Below are 8215 nucleotides of genomic sequence, written 5' to 3'. Positions count from 1 at the left end.
TAGGCTAAGCTCATAGGTGAAATTTAGGACTGAGGCAGATTCCATTGAAACTTGAAGATCTGCTAGGTGGGATTTATTCCTAATTTCACGAAAAGGTCGTCTACATATCTGCAATGCAAGTAGGACCGTAACTCAGGGTATTGGAGTACAAAGTTTTCCAGGTTGCACATATAGAATTTTGCAAAAGTACAACCTAACGGTGAGCCCATTGCGACGCCTTCTATTTGGTAAACCAATTGTCCTGTTGGGCTCCCAAAAGGAGCTTCGGTCGTGCAAGTGATAAGTAACTGCTTCAAGATATTTTCAAGAATTTTAGGAGGAGGCAGCTGTGGATGGTGGTAAACATTACTTATAATGATGTTGATCGTAGGAAGGATGGGGACATGGGTAAATAAGGAGAATGGAGAAAACAACACACACACACACACACACACACACACACACACACACACACACACACACACACACACACACATATATATATATATATATATATATATATATATATATATATATATATATATATATATATATATATATATATATTCTATTAAAAATCACAGCATACTCTGCATTGGTGATCTTTAGATTTTCTATTCTCCTGAGTATTTTCTTCTCTGAAGCAGGGAGAGAAAATATAATATTTCCGAACGAGTCCATGTTTGCAAATAAAAACATGGATCGTTCGGAAATATATTTTCTCTCCCTGCTTCTGAGAAGAAAATACTCAGAAGAAAAGAAAGTCTACAGAAGAAGATCAGGGTATGCCGTGATTTTTAATAGAAAATGTATCGATGAAAACCTGCTCCCTAAATTTACTAATATATGTATATATATATATATATATATAATATTTATATATATATGTATATATATATATATATATATATAATATATATAGTGTGTGTGTATATATATGTGTATATATGTATGTGTGTGTGTATATATATATGTATATAGTGTGTGTGTGTGTATATATGTATATATATGTATATATGTATATATATATATATCGCTAGAGGACGAAATGACACATTAGGATGTAATGTCTTAGGACAAAATGTCACAATGGGATGTAATGACAGTGGAGGACAAAAGATCACGATGGGAAATAATGATAGTGGTGGACAAAATATCACGATAGGATGTAATGATAATGGAGGAGAAAATATCACGGTAGGATATAATGTCAGTGAAGAACAAAATATAATTTTAGGAAGAGATACCGGACAGAATGTCAATGAAGGCCAAAATATCAAGATAGGATGTAATGACAGTGGAAGACAAAAGATCACGATGGGATGTAATTATAGTGGAGGAAAAAATATCACGGTAGGATATAATGTCACTGGAGGACAAAATATAATTTTAGAAAGGGATGCCGTACATAATGTCACTGAACGACGGGAGGCCGGCGTGAATCACGGTGACGTAGGGGGACAAAATGTACAAAATAGATCGGATGACCGTAATCGACCAGATGTCCGTGATGGGGGAAATGTTAATTTTGATAGGAGAAATGTTAATGAGGCATTGAATGTCAATGAAGGACCAAATAATAATAATATAGAGCAAGGCATAAATAAAAAACAAAATGATAATATAAGACATGATATTGAAACTCAAAATGTGTCAAAAAGAAATAATCACGAGTTTCTTAAAACTATGTACTTTAATGCTCGTAGTATTAGGAACAAATTTGAAGAAATACAGGCGTATGTCAAAAGCGAAAATTAATATATGATAGGAATAACTGAGACATGGTTAAATGGTACAGAGTTCGAAGCTGAATTTAATATTGCGGGATTTAAACACTTTCATCAGGATAGAAACCACAAGAAAGGTGGGGGTGTTCTATTGTACGTTAAAAACAATGTTCATGCTTGTGTTTTAGAGAAAGTGAAACAGGATGCATATGACAGTTTGTGGGTTGAGTTAACCCAAACAAATGGACAAAAATGAATATAGGTGTAATATATAGGCCAAAGACATTATCATTAGCAGACGACAAACTGTTATTTCAAGAACTGTCTAGTTTCTGCAACCGGGATTTATTGATAATGGGTGATTTCAATTTTACTGACATTGATTGGATGACCCTTGAACATGGCCATATAGGTAGTCGCTTGATTGATTTTCTTGGTGACAATTACTTAATTCAGCATGTAAAAGAGCCCACAAGATATGGAAACTTACTCGATTTATTGATCACTAGCCGCGAAAGCATGGCAACTGATGTAGAAGTCGGTGAATCTGTTGCAAATAGCGATCACAACTTAGTCAGATTCAAACTCCTAAACAATTTTAGAATAGATACTTGTGCTTCTAAAATACCCGATTTCAGTAAAGCTCAGTTCATAGAACTACGTCAGGAGCTTCAGCTTACAGATTGGGAGGAAAAATTAAACGAAAGGCCTGTAGATCAGATGTGGGAAATATTTCAAAATACGCTCACTAAGATGATTCAAACTTACATTCCTTTTAAGGACAGACGTCCCCCAAATCAGGCTCGCCCAAAGTGGCTCGACAAAGAAACTGAAAAAAGTATTGCTAAAAAGAGACAGGCTTATAAGAAATATAAGTGCTCGGGTGCATCTAATGACTATGAAAGTTATGTATCAATACAGAGAGATTTAAAAAAGACAATAAGAAAAAGAAAACGACAATACGAAATGAACATCGCTGAGAAATCCAAAGAGAATCCCAAAGAATTCTATAGTTACGTTAGAGATAAAAAGGTTGTTAGGAATCACATTGGTCCACTATTATCTGCTGACGGTCAACTTGAATATTCAAATGAAGCAATGTGTAATCTCTTAAACAATTATTTTAGCTCGGTATTCGTAAACGAAACACCTCAAAGTGAATTCCAAACTGAAACCTGTGAAAAGTCTGGGGTAAACTTACTCACTACGGTAAATATAACAAAAGAAACAATTAAAAGGTGTATAGACAAACTCAAAGTTAATAAAACACCAGGGCCTGACGGTTGGCATCCAAGAATCTTAAAGGAAATGAAAAATGAGATTGTTGTTCCATTAGAAATTATTTTCAAGAAATCCATCATATCCGGAGATGTCCCAAGAGAATGGAAGCTAGCTAACGTTACTCCCATATTCAAAAAAGGTGACAAAAAGAAACCAAATAACTATAGGCCTATTAGTTTGACTTCGATCGTAGGAAAAATAATGGAAACTATCATCAGAGATGCTATCGAATATCATTTAGAAAGTAACCGTTTGATAAATGATAGCCAACATGGTTTCAGACGGAAAAGTTCTTGCGTGACTAACTTACTCGAATTCTACAACACAGTTGTCTCGAATTTTGACAAAAGAAACAATATAGATTTAATATATCTAGACTTTGCAAAAGCTTTTGATACCGTCCCACACGAAAGACTTCTTACTAAATTAGCTTTGCATGGAATAAGTGGTAGCCTATTAGGTTGGACTAGTAATTGGTTGAAAGGTCGAAAACAGAGAGTTGTTTTAAATGGAAAAACTTCTGGATGGAAAAGTGTTGCAAGTGGAGTTCCTCAGGGTTCCGTTCTTGGGCCACTTCTATTCATAGTATATATAAATGATATAGACCATGGACTAAAATATACTGTTTCCAAATTTGCTGATGATACAAAACTGTGCGGAGTGGCAAATGATCACTCAAACCAATTAGATATTCAAGAAGATTTAGATAAATTACAGCAATGGTCTGAAAAGTGGCTAATGAAATTTAAACACAAGTAAATGCAAGGTAATGCACATAGGTAAAAATAACAGCAAGTACGATTACAAGTTATTTGGAAATTCGTTAACAAAAGTGGATAGTGAAAAAGATCTCGGCGTAATTATCAGTAACGACCTCAAATCATCCAAGCAGTGTATTTCAGCCTCTGAGAAAGCAAATAAGATTCTGGGATTGATTGCGCGATCTTTTGATTTCAAAAGTCCATCACTCATTAACAAGCTATATAAATCGTTAGTTCGTCCACATTTGGAATATGCTGTTTCCGTATGGTCACCGAATCTCATTAAAGACATTGACAGACTGGAAAAAGTACAACGGCGAGCCACAAAACTGATTCCAAATATCAAAAATAAATCATACGAAAATCGACTTAAGCACATGAATCTGTTTTCCCTAAAAAAGCGTAGACTCAGAGGTGACTTGATACAGGTCTTTAAGATTTTAAAGGGAATTGACAACATCAAAAGTGACCAAATTTTCACAGTGAATGAGAATCAGACAAGAAACAATGGTCTCAAACTGTCCGGTAATAGATTCAATTTGGAAGTAGGTAGAAACAACTTTGCCAACCGTGTAGTTAATGAATGGAATAAACTTCCTGCACAGGTAGTGCAATGTAGTTCAGTTCGAAGCTTTAAGAATCATTTAGATAAATACCTACGCTGCTGTAATTATTATAATTTATGTTATATTATTTGTTTTTGTTTTGTTATAATTTGTCTGTCTGATTTTCATTTATTATTAGTTATATGTCAATTTATTATCATTTACTATTTACCTGTTTGTTTGTTATTCAACTATACCAATGCATTTATTTATGTATTTTAATTGTTATTTACTTTGTTATAGTTTTAATTTATTATTAATTTGTTTTTTTTTTTTTTTTTTTTTTTTTTTTTGTGCATCCGACCTAGATATGGATCAAAAGGTCTCCTGTCGGCATGCTTTGCCTTTGTAATCCTTTGTAATATATACACACTGAAATAGAAGAGATTCACCTCCGTGAACTTTTTAGGATTTGTACACAAAGGCCGCCTTCCGTTGCCCCCGTGGTAAACTTTACCAACAATTTTTTCATGGGCTCGGTGGAGAAAGAGGTCTTCAATCGTTCTGGCCGCCCCCTGTTGAACGGCCGGTACGTAGACGACATCTTCGTGAGGACCACCGACTCTGAGGAACGTGAACACCTTCACTGCCTCTTTCGGGAAGTGTCAGGCCTTCGATTTATGACGGAGGAGGCAACGGACGGCGTCTTCCTTTTCTTGATGTACTCACCCACACACATATGCATAAAAAACCCTTGTAAATAAGAAACGTAGTCCGAACGTTTTTGTCTATTTAAGACATCATCAAGGGAATACAGTGTGGGAGTTAATTAATAAAGGTTTATTGTATAAAATATGTACAGGGATATATACATTAATATACAATGCGGGCAACAGCCTGCCGGTGGGGGAGTTGTCGTGCCCTAGTAGGTGGAAGGTGAGGGCGTGGGGAGTTCAGCGAGGAGGGGGCGCCGCCCTGAGCACCCCAAGCATCACGTCCATGGGCGTGTGGCGGACAAGGAGGGCAGCTCTCGTTGCCCGACTGCTGAGGAGGCTGCCTTCTGCAGGGTGGGCGGGGGTCTGCGGCGCTGGTCGGAGGGCCTCCGTGGCCGGGCAGGACAGTAGGTAGTGCAGCAGCGGGTGGCGGCTGTGTCTTCCTCTGTTATCGCACTGTTGCCCCTGGAAGCCGTCGTACAGCTCTTCCCTGGTGCAGTAGCCCAGCATGACTCTCTGCAACTGTATGCCGTCCGCCCTGGGCTGTTGATGGAAGGCGCTCAACGTCTGACAGTCGGTGGTGGCGGCGCACCAAGCAGCTTGCCTTTTTGTTCCTTCTAACTGCCGGTGAGTCTGGTGGGCTGCGGCACGCCTGGCTTGCGCCTTCACGTACGACAGACTAGGTGGCACGTGCCTGGTCACGTGGGGGGGGGGGCGCCAGCGGCTCTTCTTGCAGCAACGTCGGCGGACTCATTGCCTCGCACGCCCACGTGGCTTGGCATCCAGTACCGCCTCACCCGACGTCCCTGTGTGGCAAGGCTCTGCAGGCTGCCCAGGATGGCGAAGACGAGTCCCACCTTGTCGCTGGGGTGCGGCTGCTGGAGGACCTGCCACGCCGTCCTGGAGTCTGTGTGTAGGACCACAGTGGCCTCCTGGCGGTTCTGGGCGTGCTCCAGGGCCAGGTGGATGGCCACGAGCTCCGTCTGCAGGGTGGAGCAGTAATCCGGCGTCCTCTCGAGCAGTTCAGTCCCAGCAGTGATGGCAGCGGCGCCCGTCCTGCCACTTTCGGGGTCGACCGAGCAGTCCATGTAGTATATGGCACCGCCCGGCTCAGACACCCGCGCCACCGCCATGAGGGTGTGATGCCTCAGCTCCTCGGTGGTGCAGAGCGCCTTGCTGGCCGGTAGCCGGGTGGTGGAGAACTCTGCTGTGGGGGGCTCCCACGGGGGTGGGGGCCGGGAGGTCGGCGTGTTGCCAGCGCACAGCCTTCAATGTGGGCGAGGCTGTGGGTGGCCAGGGTGGACTGGAGTAGCCACGAGTTGCGGTGGAGGACATCGTTACCTTGCGTCATTGCAAGCCGTAGTCTTCTCTGTGCTACTCCTTCGGAGTCGCGCTGCAGGGCCCTGGCAACGCGGCAGGCCACGATCTGTTCTACTCTAGTGGTGAGTGGCACCAGGCGGGTCTCGTTCTACATGACGCACGCACTGGTCCATCTCGGAGCTCCCAGCATCGTCCTCATGGCGGTGTTTTGCAGCACCTCGAGCCGCTCCTGTTGGGTACAGGAGACCGATATGAGGACTGGGGCGCTGTAGTCCACCAGGGAGTGCACTGCAAGTACGAAGTACAGTCGGAGGACGGATAAAGTGGTCCCCGCTGTGGGTCGTGTCATGGCTCGCATTACGTTTAGCCTGGCCTGGGCACTTTCCCTCAGGTGGGCGGCGTTGGCTGTAAAGGACAGCCACTTGTCCATCCATACCCCGAGGTACTGGTATGATTTGGCCCGGGCCAGTTCGACGCCCTGGACACATGGCCGACGTTGACAACGGAAAAGATCTCGAGGAAACTCCGGCGCAGGACAGGGGAAGCGCTCAGGACGGGGTCGCGGTGCGCCAGGAGGCTACCGTTGGAGCACAGGAGCGACATGTCAAATTGGTGTCCCTCTTGACGTTGGCTCCACAGACGCCAAAGGTCGCGGTCATAAGTTCCTTGGACTTGTACGAAAGACATTCCGAAGGGAATAATCACGGGGTAGCAATTTCGAAGAAACGTAATAGAGTAGATGCAGAGAGCTAATGATTCTGTGGACTCTCTGTTTCACCTTTTATGGCTTGAGTCGACCTCGCTTACACTTGGGGGAGGTCACACCACACTAGGTCACTTAACAACAAGGTACTGGTTATGGGAGTGTGGGTGATGTATCTTGGCGCCCTTACATACTCTTCATTCACATATAAATCTTCGTGACCAACATTACATTTATAATACAATTAAAGGTCTTTAAACATAACAACACAGTTAGAGGCCATATATGATATGATGGAAAGTAAGAGGCGGTACATCGCTATCGTTGCTACTTTTCTGTACACTACATCTAGATTAGGTAAATAACACATCTGAAACTTTCAGCTGCTACATTGATGCCCCTTTGAAATAACTACTACCCGATACCAGACTCGATCTTTTGAACATCCTCTCGACTCCAATATGACCATCTAGATCTTTTGGTTACAGCCCGAGGGGGGGTGCAAAGTAGATAGAACTATTCTAGCACAGAAAACCAGAGAAGTTTTTTCTTGGCCAGCGATTCAGTTCTTGTGGACAATATCCCACCATAAGGTTTAATCATGGAGTTTATCAAAAGAAACAGCAATGTGAAGACGGAATCTTAATCAGTACATTTAACATATCACTTCCTGATTCCTTTGCTTTCATTTGTAAACAAAATATTGGAAAACTATCTCTAAGTTGCCCTCCTCACCTTATTTCCTCACTCATGATTCTGTCCATTAACAGTGGACACATGTCCCTTCACGTTATATCTTGGACTTACACATTTGTCCATGGGCGGTGAACAAATGTCTTCGTGCACGCGGACAATTGCTCCTCATTCCCCTGAAACGTCCCTAGGTTCCAGTGACCTTCCCTTATTTTCCCAAGCCTCACTTTTCCCTCCGATCAATTATCAGATTTTTGTATGCCACGACTGTGTACTCGATACAGCTCTAACAAGCGAAAGGTCGTACTTTTAAAGACTTCTGTCCTTATGACAAATTCGTCAGCAACTGCCAGCTGCATGCAACCACGGTTGTTAAAAAATAATTCAGGTGAAATAATTCAATTGACCTCGCCCAGACATCCAAAAGGGAGGAGAAAAAACTGCCGCTCAATATTTGGAAAAGGGATAAATCGAGATAAGCTGAAACCTCTTT

General features: G+C 42.1%; 1 pseudogene; it reads right to left on the bottom strand.

Moving 5' to 3' along the window:
• Positions 1-5246: 5246 nt before the first annotated feature.
• On the bottom strand, positions 5247-6814 carry LOC143024451 (uncharacterized; annotated as a pseudogene).
• Between the last annotated feature and the right edge of the window lie 1401 nt (positions 6815-8215).

The sequence above is a fragment of the Oratosquilla oratoria genome, chromosome 4 (genome assembly GCF_046742065.1).
Source record: "Oratosquilla oratoria isolate Oo_2021 chromosome 4, ASM4674206v1, whole genome shotgun sequence".
Lineage (NCBI taxonomy): Eukaryota > Metazoa > Arthropoda > Malacostraca > Stomatopoda > Squillidae > Oratosquilla > Oratosquilla oratoria.
Note: the sequence above shows the minus strand (reverse complement) of the source record. Positions and strands in the feature narration are given on the sequence as shown.